The sequence below is a fragment of the Panthera tigris genome, chromosome B2, assembly GCF_018350195.1.
Source record: "Panthera tigris isolate Pti1 chromosome B2, P.tigris_Pti1_mat1.1, whole genome shotgun sequence".
Taxonomy (NCBI): domain Eukaryota; kingdom Metazoa; phylum Chordata; class Mammalia; order Carnivora; family Felidae; genus Panthera; species Panthera tigris.
Window position 1 is genome coordinate 104,554,728 of NC_056664.1, and position 15,907 is coordinate 104,570,634.

Consider the following 15,907-nt stretch of genomic DNA (forward strand, 5'->3'; position numbering starts at 1 on the left):
CATACTGGAACCACCAAATGAATGAGAGTTGATTTATTTATCTTTTAAATTTTTACTTATTTTTTTAAGTTTTTATTTTAATTCCAGTTAGATAACATATAGTGCTATATTAGTTTCAGGTGTACAATATAATAATTCAACACTTCCATACATCATCTGGTGATAAATGAGAGTTTAGACTCTAAGATATTATGGAACTTCCAGCAATCATTTCTGTTATTGAGGAAGCATTAACAATAGAAGAGTAGCAGCATTTAAGACCAATAACACAAGTATATATAGAGGGAATTTGAATAGAACTTAGATATTTATCCTTTATGGCCATTCTATTTAACCACAAACTGACTGGATAGAGTGTGAACCCCTGAAAAAGAGAACACAAAACTGATTCTGAAGAGCCAACCCCAGGACCTCGCTCTCTCCCTGTGATATAGTGGTATGAAAAGTTTGCAAATGGTGGCCTATTTCAGGAGAATAATAACAGGAAGTGTTGAATGATATTTGGATATGTATCAGATTTGTGTCAAGCATATGATGGTAGAATTTGGGAAAGTGTCTAATGTTGCAAAGTAAATCTATTTACTACATACAGATGTGGAATTCTTCCCTCCACTTCTCAACTGTTCACACTAAACCTATTCTCAATACCATTTCTTAAGAAACAACGGCAATATTTAAAGACCCCAAGAGTAGTACTAATGAAGTAGAAGCAACTGAGGCCATTGTGTTAGTGATCTATAGCCTTAAGAGTATCATGAGTAGGGCAGCAAGCAAATTCATCTTTGTTTTCTGATGTTACTGTAGACTTTGAACTCTACTCAGCAGCACTGAGTAGCACTGTAACTCTTTAGAATCTAACACCCATTTTTTGTGGTAAAAACCTCAGGGCTTATCACCAGTTTGTTGTATGATGTACTGGTCAGTTACTGATTCTGAGTGAGTTACTGATTATTGCAACTCTGCTAATTGGTGAATCATTGGATCTCTTCATGGAAACTTAGCTTTGAACTGTTTCTCTCTCCATCCAGCAGCAACAATTATTCTTCTCACTGACATTGATACCAGAAGTTAACTCTTCTTTTTAACGAACTCCTTTTGGTGAGTAGTTTCAATCTTGATTGAGGGTGGACATTTTTTGGATTCTCTTTCTAGGTTCTTTGGCTGATATGGTAATTAAATTGGCATAAAACAGATTAATAGGTGAAAAACAAGTTTAATTACCTGTGTATGGCAGCACCATAAGACAGGTAAAGTCAGAGACAGTCCTGCAAGGGGAATACAATTGAGGCTTGTATACCCCTAAAGAGAAGGGATACAAGGGTTAGGAATTCAAAGAGGAGGAAGACAATTCACAGGAACATGTGAGGAGCACACACTGGGTAAACAGATGTGTGTCCTGCCATGCAGTTGAGTCTTACTGACATAAAAATATATCTCTGGTAATAACGTTCTTCCTGGTACAGACTCCCTATGAAAATTGTTTTAAGCTGTTAAGGAAAAGATAAAAAGCTTTCTGAGTTTCCTATGTCTGTGTTACTTCCTGCTCAAAACAACTACCTGCTAGAGCCATACATTTAGGGGTGATATACTCTGCTCCCCTTCACGTCTCTGAACTGTATTCATTATGCAGTCTCAGGTTTTGGTGATTTTTCTAAACACTACGCTAGATATATAAAGATATCAGCTCATATACATGCAACAAAAATATTCTGTGTCTCTCTTTCTATGATTGTCAATCAACTTAGCCATTATATGGTTCCAAAATATTTATTTAGAGGTTTAAGAACATAATGACACATAATGAATCATGACTCTAGTGTTTATACTAGGTTCTAATATAAGAGGAATGTAAAAGCTTAGAATTTATAGTATTGTAATATCTGAATGACAGATTAGTTCAGTTTGGGTTCCCTTGTACCAGTTTTTCTGATCACACTAAATTTTTCCATAAGGTCTAAACACTTTACTTCCCTAGAAAGAGACCATTGATGGTATGTCCCTTTTTGTCTTCTTGTTTTGTTACTTTATTTCCTGGTAACACAGCAAAATTAGAGGAGAAAGCGTGTCCTGTCATTATGTTCACACATCTCCACAGAAGATCCAGCAGCCGGAGACTCTTCTTCATCACATCTCCTTCTTCCCTGGTCTCCCTCGTAAGCGAAATCTTTTGGCCACAAGATTATTTTGATGTATTTTCCCCACTTTAAAGTATATACACATCCTCCGCCCCATTTCCCAAGGGATTGTAATTGCAATGTCACTTCCTTTAGATATGAGAGTCCTTTCTCCTTGGCCACCTGGTCATAAAGGCAAATTCCCTTATTTGCAGTGTATTTCCTGGTACTCCTGCATATCAAGAATTAGACGCTGACAGATGTTTCAGTCAACTTCGACTGAGTGTGTATCACCTTCATTCTAATTGCACACCTGTTGTGTAATAGCTTCAACATTCTACACTGGGTAATGTTACATATGTCACATGCCACGGTTGCTTCCCATCCAATGTGCAGTCAGGTAGGGCTCAGATCAGGGCATATGCATCCCCCCTGAAGCCTTCTCTACCCATTTGTCTACACCAAGGAACATGTATGCCATTTGATTCAGGGGAGCCGCTGGGCAGCAAGACCATGATGAATCTCCAACCCAGATGCATTTTTTACAATATTTCTCCCCAGGAACACAAAATAGAAGATACTGGTTTTTTCTACCTTTGTGAAAAGATGATAAGGAACCAACATTCACTCCCCAACATTCCCGTATCTTTCATACAAGTCTTTCATAACTTTTTATCTCACCATTAGAAGTCATTCTGTATTTTCCACATTTTTATTAGCAATGATCATTCCTCCATCTAAACTTAAGAACCAAATACGTATTTTTATTTCTTATTTTTTAAAGTTGACTTATTTATATTTAGACAGAGAGAGCATGAGCAGTGGATGGGGCAGATAGAGACAGGGAGAGCGAGAATCCCAACTCACGCTGTCAGTTTACAGCCCAGCTTGACACCGGATCTCATGAACAGTGAGAACATGATCTGAGCTGAAATCTAGAGTCCCATGCTTAACCGGCCCAGCCACCCAGGCAACCCCGGCATATGTATTTTTAAATGTATTCTAAACTGACCTCCCTATCTTTACTAACAGTTGATACTTAACTACCTGGTTGTTGATTAAATTTTCATGTGGGAATCACATAAATTCTGTTAGGCATTTAAAAATTTGTTGCACCTCACATCATATTTCTGGTTACATTTTAATAGCATCATGATGAAGTCATGCTTGTACAAAACATGTTTACTTGTTCTGATTGATTGCAATCAATGTTTGCTCTTTGATATTCCAAATGTCACCCTTTGGTCACTAGCAGTCCTCATTTTGATCTCTTTAAACCCTGAGTACCTCTTCTGATAGCAACATGATCTTGTTTACTTTATTAGAAGATCATAATGTTACAGGCTTGTTTTTACTTTTTTAAGACTTGGAACTGGTTGTACTAACGAACCACTTCTTTATATGCAAGTTAATATTACAGCCCAATGTGGTATCAAGGTGTAAATTAGGTTTTTCCTCTTGAACACTGAGGATAGTACCGAAGATACTCCTTAAATAACTCTTGTGATAGAAGAACTCATCTCCTGTTTCTTCCTCCACCCTTCACTGTCTGGACCCCAACTTTCTTCCTTGTCTGTGAATTCATGTTGATGATTCCAACCAATTTTTACCTTTCAAAATTTCCTTTGTAAAGAGAGGCTAACAATTCTACGTATTCCAGGAAGAGTTGACTGTCAAAATATATTTTAAATATTATTTCCTTTTTTCTTCTTTTAAGCCATTTTTTAAATGTTTATTTATTTACTTATTCTTTTCTTTTTTTTTTAATATATGAAATTTACTGTCAAATTGGTTTCCATACAACGCCCAGTGCTCATCCCAAAAGGTGCCCTCCTCAATACCCATCACCCACCCTACCCTCCCTCCCACCCCCATCAACCCTCAGTTTGTTCTCAGTTTTTAACAGTCTCTTATGCTTTGGCTCTCTCCCACTCTAACCTCTTTTTTTTTTTTTTTTCCTTCCCCTCCCCCATGGGTTTCTGTTAAGTTTCTCAGGATCCACATAAGAGTGAAACCATATGGTATCTGTCTTTCTCTGTATGGCTTATTTCACTTAGCATCACACTCTCCAGTTCCATCCACGTTGCTACAAAAGGCCATATTTCATTTTTTCTCATTGCCACGTAGTATTCCATTGTGTATATAAACCACAATTTCTTTATCCATTCATCAGTTGATGGACATTTAGGCTCTTTCCATAATTTAGCTATTGTTGAGAGTGCTGCTATAAACATTGGGGTACAAGTGCCCCTATGCATCAGTACTCCTGTATCCCTTGGATAAATTCCTAGCAGTGCTATTGCTGGGTCATAGGGTAGGTCTATTTTTAATTTTCTGAGGAACCTCCACACTGCTTTCCAGAGCGGCTGCACCAATTTGCATTCCCACCAACAGGGCAAGAGGGTTCCCGTTTCTCCACATCCTCTCCAGCATCTATAGTCTCCTGATTTGTTCATTTTGGCCACTCTGACTGGCGTGAGGTGATATCTGAGTGTGGTTTTGATTTGTATTTCCCTGATAAGAAGCGACGTTGAACATCTTTTCATGTGCCTGTTGGCCATCCGGATGTCTTCTTTAGAGAAGTGTCTATTCATGTTTTCTGCCCATTTCTTCACTGGGTTATTTGTTTTTCGGGTGTGGAGTTTGGTGAGCTCTTTATAGATTTTGGATACTAGCCCTTTGTCCAATATGTCATCTGCAAATATCTTTTCCCATTCCGTTGGTTGCCTTTTAGTTTTGTTGGTTGTTTCCTTTGCTGTGCAGAAGCTTTTTATCTTCATAAGGTCCCAGTAATTCACTTTTGCTTTTAATTCCCTGGCTTTTGGGGATGTGTCGAGTAAGAGATTGCTACGGCTGAGGTCAGAGAGGTCTTTTCCTGCTTTCTCCTCTAAGGTTTTGATGGTTTCCTGTCTCACATTCAGGTCCTTTATCCATTTTGAGTTTATTTTTGGGAATGGTGTGAGAAAGTGGTCTAGTTTCAACCTTCTGCATGTTGCTGTCCAGTTCTCCCAGCACCATTTGTTAAAGAGACTGTCTTTTTTCCATTGGATATTCTTTCCTGCTTTGTCAAAGATGAGTTGGCCATACGTTTGTGGGTCTAGTTCTGGGGTTTCTATTCTATTCCATTGGTCTATGTGTCTGTTTTTGTGCCAATACCATGCTCTCTTGATGATTACAGCTTTGTAGTAGAGGCTAAAGTCTGGGATTGTGATGCCTCCTGCTTTGGTCTTCTTCTTCAAAATTACTTTGGCTATTCTGGGCCTTTTGTGGTTCCATATGAATTTTAGGATTGCTTGTTCTAGTTTCGAGAAGAATGCTGGTGCAATTTTGATTGGGATTGCATTGAATGTGTAGATAGCTTTGGGTAGTATTGACATTTTGACAATATTTATTCTTCCAATCCATGAGCAGGGAATGTCTTTCCATTTCTTTATATCTTCTTCAATTACCTGCATAAGCTTTCTATAGTTTTCAGCATACAGATCTTTTACATCTTTGGTTAGATTTATTCCTAGGTATTTTATGCTTCTTGGTGCAATTGTGAATGGGATCAGTTTCTTCATTTGTCTTTCTGTTGCTTCATTGTTAGTGTATAAGAATGCAACTGATTTCTGCACATTGATTTTGTATCCTGCGACTTTGCTGAATTCATGTATCAGTTCTAGCAGACTTTTGGTGGAGTCTATCGGATTTTCCATGTATAATATCATGTCATCTGCAAAAAGCGAAAGCTTGACTTCATCTTTGCCAATTTGGATGCCTTTGATTTCCTTTTGTTGTCTGATTGCTGATGCTAGAACTTCCAGCACTATGTTGAACAACAGCGGTGACAGTGGGCATCCCTGTCGTGTTCCTGATCTCAGGGAAAAAGCTCTCAGTTTTTCCCCGTTGAGGATGATGTTAGCTGTGGGCTTTTCATAAATGGCCTTTATGATCTTTAAGTATGTTCCTTCTATCCCGACTTTCTCAAGGGTTTTTATTAAGAAAGGGTGCTGGATTTTGTCAAAGGCCTTTTCTGCATCGATTGACAGGATCATATGGTTCTTCTCTTTTTTTTTGTTAATGTGATGTATCACGTTGATCGATTTGCGAATGTTGAACCAGCCCTGCATCCCAGGAATGAATCCCACTTGATCATGGTGAATAATTCTTTTTATATGCTGTTGAATTCGATTTGCTAGTATCTTATTGAGAATTTTTGCATCCATATTCATCAGGGATATTGGCCTGTAGTTCTCTTTTTTTACTGGGTCTCTGTCTGGTTTAGGAATCAAAGTAATACTGGCTTCATAGAATGAGTCTGGAAGTTTTCCTTCCCTTTCTATTTCTTGGAATAGCTTGAGAAGGATAGGTATTATCTCTGCTTTAAATGTCTGGTAGAACTCCCCTGGGAAGCCATCTGGTCCTGGAGTCTTATTTGTGGGGAGAGTTTTGAAAACCGATTCAATTTCTTCGTTGGTTATGGGTCTGTTCAAGCTTTCTATTTCCTCCTGATTGAGGTTTGGAAGCGTGTGGGTGTTAAGGAATTTGTCCATTTCTTCCAGGTTGTCCAATTTGTTGGCATATAATTTTTCATAGTATTCCCTGATAATTGTTTGTATCTCTGAGGGATTGGTTGTAATAATTCCATTTTCATTCATGATTTTATCTATTTGGGTCATGTCCCTTTTGTTTTTGAAAAGCCTGGCTAGAGGTTTGTCAATTTTGTTTATTTTTTCAAAAAACCAACTCTTGGTTTCGTTGATCTGCTCTACAGTTTTTTTAGATTCTATATTGTTTATTTCTGCTCTGATCTTTATTATTTCTCTTCTTCTGCTGGGTTTAGGCTGCCTTTGCTGTTCTGCTTCTATTTCCTTTAGGTGTGCTGTAAGATTTTGCATATGGGATTTTTCTTGTTTCTTGAGATAGGCCTGGATTGCAATGTATTTTCCTCTCAGGACTGCCTTCGCTGCGTCCCAAAGCGTTTGGATTGTTGTATTTTCATTTTCGTTTGTTTCCATATATTTTTTAATTTCTTCTCTAATTGCCTGGTTGACCCACTCATTCGTTAGTAGGGTGTTCTTTAACCTCCATGCTTTTGGAGGTTTTCCAGACTTTTTCCTGTGGTTGATTTCAAGCTTCATAGCATTGTGGTCTGAAAGTATGCATGGTATAATTTCAATTCTTGTAAACTTATGAAGGGCTGTTTTGTGACCCAGTATGTGATCTATGTTGGAGAATGTTCCATGTGCACTCGAGAAGAAAGTATATTCTGTTGCTTTGGGATGCAGAGTTCTAAATATATCTGTCAAGTCTATCTGATCCAATGTATCATTCAGGGCCCTTGTTTCTTTATTGACTGTGTGTCTAGATGATCTATCCATTTCTGTAAGTGGGGTGTTAAAGTCCCCTGCAATGACCACATTCTTGTCAATAAGGTTGCTTATGTTTATGAGTAATTGTTTTATATATTTGGGGGCTCCGGTATTCGGTGCATAGACATTTATAATTGTTAGCTCTTCCTGATGGATAGACCCTGTAATTATTATATAATGCCCTTCTTCATCTCTTGTTACAGCCTTTAATTTAAAGTCTAGTTTGTCTGATATAAGTATGGCTACTCCAGCTTTCTTTTGGCTTCCAGGAGCATGATAAATAGTTCTCCATCCCCTCACTCTCAATCTAAAGGTGTCCTCAGATCTAAAATGAGTCTCTTGTAGACAGCAAATAGATGGGTCTTGTTTTTTGTTTTTTTTTTCAACGTTTTTTATTTATTTTTGGGACAGAGAGAGACAGAGCATGAACGGGGGAGGGGCAGAGAGAGAGGGAGACACAGAATCGGAAACAGGCTCCAGGCTCCGAGCCATCAGCCCAGAGCCTGACGCGGGGCTCGAACTCACGGACCACGAGATCGTGACCTGGCTGAAGTCAGACGCTTAACCGACTGCGCCACCCAGGCACCCCAATGGGTCTTGTTTTTTTATCCATTCTGATACCCTATGTCTTTTGGTTGGCGCATTTAATCCATTTACATTCAGTGTTATTATAGAAAGATACGGGTTTAGAGTCATTGTGATGTCTGTATGTTTTATGCTTGTAGTGATGTCTCTGGTACTTTGTCTCACAGGATCCCCCTTAGGATCTCTTGTAGGGCTGGTTTAGTGGTGACAAATTCCTTCAGTTTTTGTTTGTTTGGGAAGACCTTTATCTCTCCTTCTATTCTAAATGACAGACTTGCTGGATAAAGGATTCTCGGCTGCATATTTTTTCTGTTTAGCACACTGAAGATATCGTGCCAAGCCTTTCTGGCCTGCCAGGTTTCAAAAGAGAGATCAGTCACGAGTCTTATAGGTCTCCCTTTATATGTGAGGGCACGTTTATCCCTTGCTGCTTTCAGAATTTTCTCTTTATCCTTGTATTTTGCCAGTTTCACTATGATATGTCGTGCAGAAGATCGATTCGAGTTACGTCTGAAGGGAGTTCTCTGTGCCTCTTGGATTTCAATGCCTTTTTCTTTCTCCAGTTCAGGGAAGTTCTCAGCTATAATTTCTTCAAGTACCCCTTCAGCACCTTTCCCTCTCTCTTCCTCCTCTGGGATACCAATTATGCGTATATTATTTCTTTTTAGTGTATCACTTAGTTCTCTAATTTTCCCCTCATACTCCTGGATTTTTTTATCTCTCTTTCTCTCAGCTTCCTCTTTTTCCATAACTTTATCTTCTAGTTCACCTATTCTCTCCTCTGCCTCTTCAATCCGAGCTGTCGTGGTTTCCATTTTGTTTTGCATTTCGTTTAAAGCGCTTTTCAGCTCCTCGTGACTGTTCCTTAGTCCCTTGATCTCTGTGGCAAGAGATTCTCTGCTGTCCTCTACACTGTTTTCAAGCCCAGCGATTAATTTTATGACTATTATTCTAAATTCACTTTCTGTTATATTATTTAAATCCTTTTTGATCAGTTCATTAGCTGTTGTTATTTCCTGGAGATTCTTTTGAGGGGAATTCTTCCGTTTGGTCATTTTGGATAGTCCCTGGAGTGGTGAGGACCTGCAGGGCACTTCCCCTGTGCTGTGGTGTATAACTGGAGATGGTGGGCGGGGCCGCAGTCAGACCTGATGTCTGCCCCCAGCCCACCGCTGGGGCCACAGTCAGACTGGTGTGTGCCTTCTCTTCCCCTCTCCTAGGGGCGGGATTCCCTGTGGGGTGGCGTGGCCCGTCTGGGCTACTTGCACACTGCCAGGCTTGTGTTGCTGGGGATCTGGTGTATTAGCTGGGGTGGGTAGGCAAGGTGCACGGGGGCAGGAGGGGCAGGCTTAGCTCGCTTCTCCTTAGGTGATCCACTTCAGGAGGGGCCCTGTGGCAGCGAGGGAGTCAGATCCCCTGCTGGAGGTTTGGCTCCGCAGGAGCACAGAGTTGGGTGTTTGCGCGGAGTGAGCAAGTTCCCTGGCAGGAACTGGTTCCCTTTGGGATTTTGACTGGGGGATGGGCGGGGGAGATGGCGCTGGCGAGTGCCTTTGTTCCCCACCAAACTGAGCTCTGTTGTCCGGGGGTTCAGCAGCTCTCCCTCCCTTTGTCCTCCAGCCTTCCCGCTTTCTGAGCAGAGCTGTTAACTTATGACCTCCCAGACGCTAAGTCGCGCTTGCTGTCGGAACAGAGTCCGTCAGGCCCCTCCGCTTTTGCCAGCCAGACTTGGGGGCTTTGCTTGGCCGGCGAGCCGCCCCTTCACCCCGGCTCCCTCCCGCCAGTCCGTGGAGCGCGCACCGCCTCACCGCCCTTCCTACCCTCTTCCGTGGGCCTCTCGTCTCCGCTTGGCTCCGGAGACTCCATTCTGCTAATCCTCTGGCGGTTTTCTGGGTTATTTAGGCAGGTGTAGGTGGAATCTAAGTGATCAGCAGGACGCGCGGTGAGCCCAGCGTCCTCCTACGCCGCCATCTTCCCTCCGGCTCTTCCAACTCCTATGACTATTATTCTAAATTCACTTTCTGTTATATTGTTTAAATCCTTTTTGATCAGTTCTTTAGCTGTTGTTATTTCCTGGAGATTCTTCTGAGGGGAATTCTTCCGTTTGGTCATTTTGGATAGTCCTTGGAGTGGTGAGGACCTGCAGGGCACTTCCCCTGTGCTGTGGTGTATAACCGGAGTTGGTGGGCGGAGTCGCAGTCAGACCTGACGTCTGCCCTTAGCCCACCGCTGGGGCCACAGTCAGACTGGTGTGTGCCTTCTCTTCCCCTCTCCTAGGGGCGGGATTCCCTGTGGGGTGGCGTGGCCCGTCTGGGCTACTTGCACACTGCCAGGCTTGTGGTGCTGGGGATCTGGTGTATTAGCTGGGGTGGGTAGGCAAGGTGCACGGGGGCTGGAGGGGCAGGCTTAGCTCGCTTCTCCTTAGGTGATCCACTTCAGGAGGGGCCCTGTGGCAGCGAGGGAGTCAGATCCGCTGCTGGAGGTTTGGCTCCGCAGGAGCACAGAGTTGGGTGTTTGCGCGGAGTGAGCAATTTCCCTGGCAGGAACTGGTTCCCTTTGGGATTTTGGCTGCGGGATGGGCGAGGGAGATGGCGCTGGCAAGCGCCTTTGTTCCCCGCCAAACTGAGCTCTGTCGTCCAGGGGCTCAGCAACTCTCCCTCCCTTTGTCCTCCAGCCCTCCCGCTTTCCGAGCACAGCTGTTAACTTATGACCTCCCAGATGCTAAGTCCTGCTTGCTGTCGGAACACACTCAGTCCGTCCCCTCTGCTTTTGCAAGCCAGACTCGGTGGCTCTGCTTGGCCAGCAGGCTGCTCCTCCGCCCCGGCTCCCTCCCACCAGTCCGTGCAGTGCGCACAGCCTCTCCGCCCTTCCTACCCTCTTCCGTGGGCCTCTCGTCTGCGCTTGGCTTCGGAGACTCCGTTCTGCTAGTCTTCTGGTGGTTTTCTGGGTTATTTAGGCAGGTGTAGGTGGAATCTAAGTGATCAGCAGGACGCGCGGTGAGCCCAGCGTCCTCCTACGCCGCCATCTTCCTGCTATCCTTCCTATTTCATTCATACTAGGCATCAAAAACAAACAAAAAATCTTAGTAACTTTCACTAGGGAAGCGAAAGACCTTTACAGTGAAAACTACAAGACTTTGCTGAAAGAAATCAAAGACATAAGCAAACAGAAAGACAGCTCATGTTTGTGGATTCGAAGAATTAATTTCATTAAATATCCATACTACCGAAAGCTATTGCACTCCAGTTCAACCTCTCCCTCTGCCCAGAATACTTGCCTTCACTCCATCATGTGTTATCCCTGAAGGCACTTCCTGGTCTGCATGCAAATCTCAGTCTGTTTCCTGTAAGATCAAAAGCAACACACAGATGCTCACTCTCACCTTTCCTGTGGTACTAGAAGTCTTAACTAGAGTCATTAGTCAAGATGTAGAAATAAAAGGCATCCAAGTCATAAAAGCAGAAGTTAAATAGTCACTCTTTACAGAAGATAGGGTTTTATAAAGAGAACATCCTAAAGAATCAATCATAAAAGTGTTGAGACTAATCAACAATCAGTAAAGTTACAGGTTACAAAATCAATATACAGAAATCAGTTTAATTCCTTTACAGTAAAAATAAAACATTTGAAAAATAAAGAAATAAGGAAAAATATCTCATTCATAGTAGTATCAAAAACAATAAAATCTTAGTAAATTTAACCAGGGAAATAAAAGACCTGTACAATGAAATGTACAAGACTTTGCTGAAAGAAATCAAAGAAGACATAAACAAATGGAAAGACATCTTGTGTTTCTGGATAAGAATTAATTTCGTTAAAGGTCCATACTACCCACAGGCAGCTACATTTTCAACGTAATATTCATCAAAATAGCAAAAACATGTGTCACAGAAATAAACAATCCTAAAATTTATGTTTCAATGTTTAACTGTGATATGTGTAGTTTAGACCTATTCATGTTTATCTTATTAGTTGAGCTTCATGGATGTGTAAATTACTATTTTTCATCAAAATTGAGAAGTTCTTGGCCACAATTACTCCGAAGATTTTTTTCTGCTCTTTTTCTCTCCTTCTGTTACATATGTTGCTATGCTTGATATATTCTACAGTTCCCTGGGGCTATGTTCAGTTTTCTTCATTCTTTGTTTTTCTGTTCATTTCATTCTTTTCTCTATTGATCTGTCCTCATGTTCCATGATTCTTTTTTTATCTGTCAGGTCAAACTTGTAGTTTAGATCTAGTGACTCACAAATGAATGTATTTTTTTATAGCTGTTTTCTTTGCTAATCCAGCATGTGGGTCCATTCAGAGACAGTTTTTATTAATTGCTTTTTTTTTTTACTGAATATTTGTTACACTTTCCTATTTTTTGGAACATGGTACTTTTTGTGGAAAATGGAAATTTTTTGATAATACATTCTCTGGATTTTGATCTTGTTCAAGAAGTGGTTGTTCTGCTTTTTTGTATTGTTTTATTGTTTATTTATTTATTTATTTATTTATATAGTGATTTACTAGAGTGAATTCTTATGAATTAGAATGTTTATCCTTTATGTCTATTCTGTTTAAACCACAAACTTACTGGACAGAGTGCGGAGCCCATGAAAAACAGGTCACAAAACTGTACTTGAAGAGCGAACCCCAGGACCCATCATTCCCCCTGATACAATGCTATGAAGTCCTTGCCAACAGTGACTAAACTGAGGGGGATAATGGCAGATAAATGGTGGTTGGTGCTTATCATGAGTATTACACTTGTGTCAAGCATATAGTAGAATTGGAGAAAGTGTGGGGCACGTAGGTGGCTCAGTCAGTTAAGCTCCCGACTTCAGCTCAGATCATGATCTCGTGGTTCGTGAGTTTGAGCCCCGCACTGGCCTCTGTGCTGACAGCTCAGAACCTGGAGCCTGCTTCAGATTCTGTCTCCCTCTCTCTCTGCTCCTCCCCCATTCACACTCTGTCTCTTTCCCAAAAATAAATATTTAAAAAAAAAAAAAAAGAATTGGGGAAAGTGCTTAATCCTTCAAAGCTTTGTATTTACTCCTTGTAGATATGGATTTCTCCTCTCAACTTCTCAGTTGTTCACATACACATATTCTCATTTCTGTTTGATAAGAAACAACACAAAGACTTAAGACACCAATAGTAGTGCCATTGATGTAGAAACAACTTAATAATTATACTCCTTATCTATGGGAATTAGAGAATCATGAGTGGGACAACAAATAAATACATCCATATTTTCTGGTATAATTCAAAAGCAGAGACTTTGATCCCTGCCCAATAGGTCTGAATAGCACCCAGCTGCTTGAACCATTTACCATCCATTACTTGTGGGAAACGTATCGATGATTTTCACTAGATTATTGGATAATCTACTGCTCAATATCAGCCTAATCCCTCCCTCTCAATGAGTTCCTGATTATAGGAGCTTTGCTAACTGTTGAATCCTTATATCTCCTCCTGGAAAATTTAGTCTTTATCTGTGTCCTTCTCCATCAGCAGCAACAGAATTATTCCTCCCACTAGCTTTTATTTCAGAAGTTAACTCTTCACCAGAAAACCGCCAGAGGATTAGCAGAAGGGAGTCTCAGGAGTCAAGCGCAGACTAGAGGCCCACGGAAGAGGGTAGGAAGGGCGGCGAGGCGGTGCGCGCTCCACGGACTGGCGGGAGGGAGCCGGGGCGGAGGGGTGGCTCGCCGGCCAAGCAGAGCCCCCGAGTTGGGCTGGCAAAAGTGGAGGGGCCGGACAGACTGTGTTCCGACAGCAAGCGCGACTTAGCGTCTGGGAGGTCATAAGTTAACAGCTCTGCGCGGAAAGCGGGAAGGCTGGAGGACAAAGGGAGGGAGAGCTGCTGAGCCCCCGGACAGCAGAGCTCAGCTTGGCGGGGAACAAAGGCGCCAGCGCCATCTCCCCCGCCCATCCCCCAGCCAAAATCCCAGAGGGAACCAGTTCCTGCCAGGGAACTTGCTCGCTCCGCGCAAACACCCAACTCTGTGCTTCTGCGGAGCCAAACCTCCGGCAGCGGATCTGACTCCCTCCCGCTGCCACAGGGCTCCTCCTGAAGTGGATCACCTAAGGAGAAGCGAGCTAAGCCTGCCCCTCCAGCCCCCGTGCACCTTGCCTACCCACCCCAGCTAATACGCCAGATCTCCAGCAACACAAGCCTGGCAGTGTGCAAGTAGCCCAGACGGGCCACGCCACCCCACAGGGAATCCCACCCCTAGGAGAGGGGAAGAGAAGGCACACACCAGTCTGACTGTGGCCCCAGCAGTGGGCTGGGGGCAGACATCGGGTCGGACTGCGTCCCCGCCCACTAACTCCAGTTATACACCACAGCACAGGGGAAGTGCCCTGCAGGTCCTCACCACGCCAGGGACTCTCCAAAATGACCAAACGGAAGAATTCCCCTCAGAAGAATCTCCAGGAAATAACAACAGCTAATGAACTGATCAAAAAGGATTTAAATAATACAACAGAAAGTGAATTTAGAATAATAGTCATAAAATTAATCGCTGGGCTTGAAAACAGTATACAGGACAGCAGAGAATCTCTTGCCATAAAGATCGAGGGACTAAGGAACAGTCACGAGGAGTTGAAAAACGCTTTAAACGAAATGCAAAACAAAATGGAAACCACAATGGCTCGGCTTGAAGAGGCAGAGGAGAGAATAGGTGAACTAGAAGCTAAAGTTATGGAGAAAGAGGAAGCTGAAAGAAAGAGAGATAAAAAAATCCAGGAGTATGAGGGGAAAATTAGAGAACTAAGTGATACACTAAAAAAAAATAATATACGCATAATTGGTATCCCAGAGGAGGAAGAGAGAGGGAAAGGTGCTGAAGGGGTACTTGAACAAATTATAGCTGAGAACTTCCCTGAACTGGGGAAGGAAAAAGGGATTGAAATCCAAGAGGCACAGAGAACTCCCTTCAGACGTAACTCGAATCGATCTTCTGCACGACATATCATAGTGAAACTGGCAAAATACAAGGATAAAGAGAAAATTCTGAAAGCAGCAAGGGATAAACGTGCCCTCACATATAAAGGGAGACCTATAAGACTCGTGACTGATCTCTCCTTTGAAACTTGGCAGGCCAGAAAGGCTTGGCACGATATCTACAGTGTGCTAAACAGAAAAAATATGCAGCCGAGAATCCTTTATCCAGCAAGTCTGTCATTTAGAATAGAAGGAGAGATAAAGGTCTTCCCAAACAAACAAAAACTGAAGGAATTTGTCACCACGAAACCAGCCCTACAAGAGATCCTAAGGGGGATCCTGTGAGACAAAGTACCAGAGACATCACTACAAACATAAAACATACAGACATCACAATGACTCTAAACCCATATCTTTCTATAATAACACTGAATGTAAATGGATTAAATGCGCCAACCAAAAGACATAGGGTATCAGAATGGATAAAAAAACAAGACCCATCTATTTGCTGTCTACAAGAGACTCATTTTAGATCTGAGGACACCTTTAGATTGAGAGTGAGGGGATGGAGAACTATTTATCATGCTACTGGAAGCCAAAAGAAAGCTGGAGTAGCCATACTTCTATCAGACAAACTAGACTTTAAATTAAAGGCTGTAACAAGAGATGAAGAAGGGCATTATATAATAATCACAGGGTCTATCCACCAGGAAGAGCTAACTATTATAAATGTCTATGCGCCAAATACCCGAGCCCCCAGATATATAAAACAATTACTCATAAACATAAGCAACCTTATTGATAAGAATGTGGTCATTGCAGGGGACTTTAACACCCCACTTACAGAAATGGATAGATCATCTAGACACACAGTCAATAAAGAAACAAGGGCCCTGAATGATACATTGGATCAGATGGAC

General features: G+C 42.0%; 1 protein-coding gene across 1 annotated transcript in view; it reads left to right on the forward strand.

Annotated features, from left to right (window-relative positions):
* Positions 1-1,076: 1,076 nt before the first annotated feature.
* LOC102957092 (amine sulfotransferase-like) overlaps positions 1,077-15,907 on the forward strand; it is a 45,209-nt gene continuing 30,378 nt past the window's right edge. The window contains exon 1 of the mRNA XM_015536017.2: positions 1,077-1,098. The gene's annotated coding sequence lies outside the window, so the exon portion shown is untranslated. The remainder of the gene's footprint in view (positions 1,099-15,907) is intronic.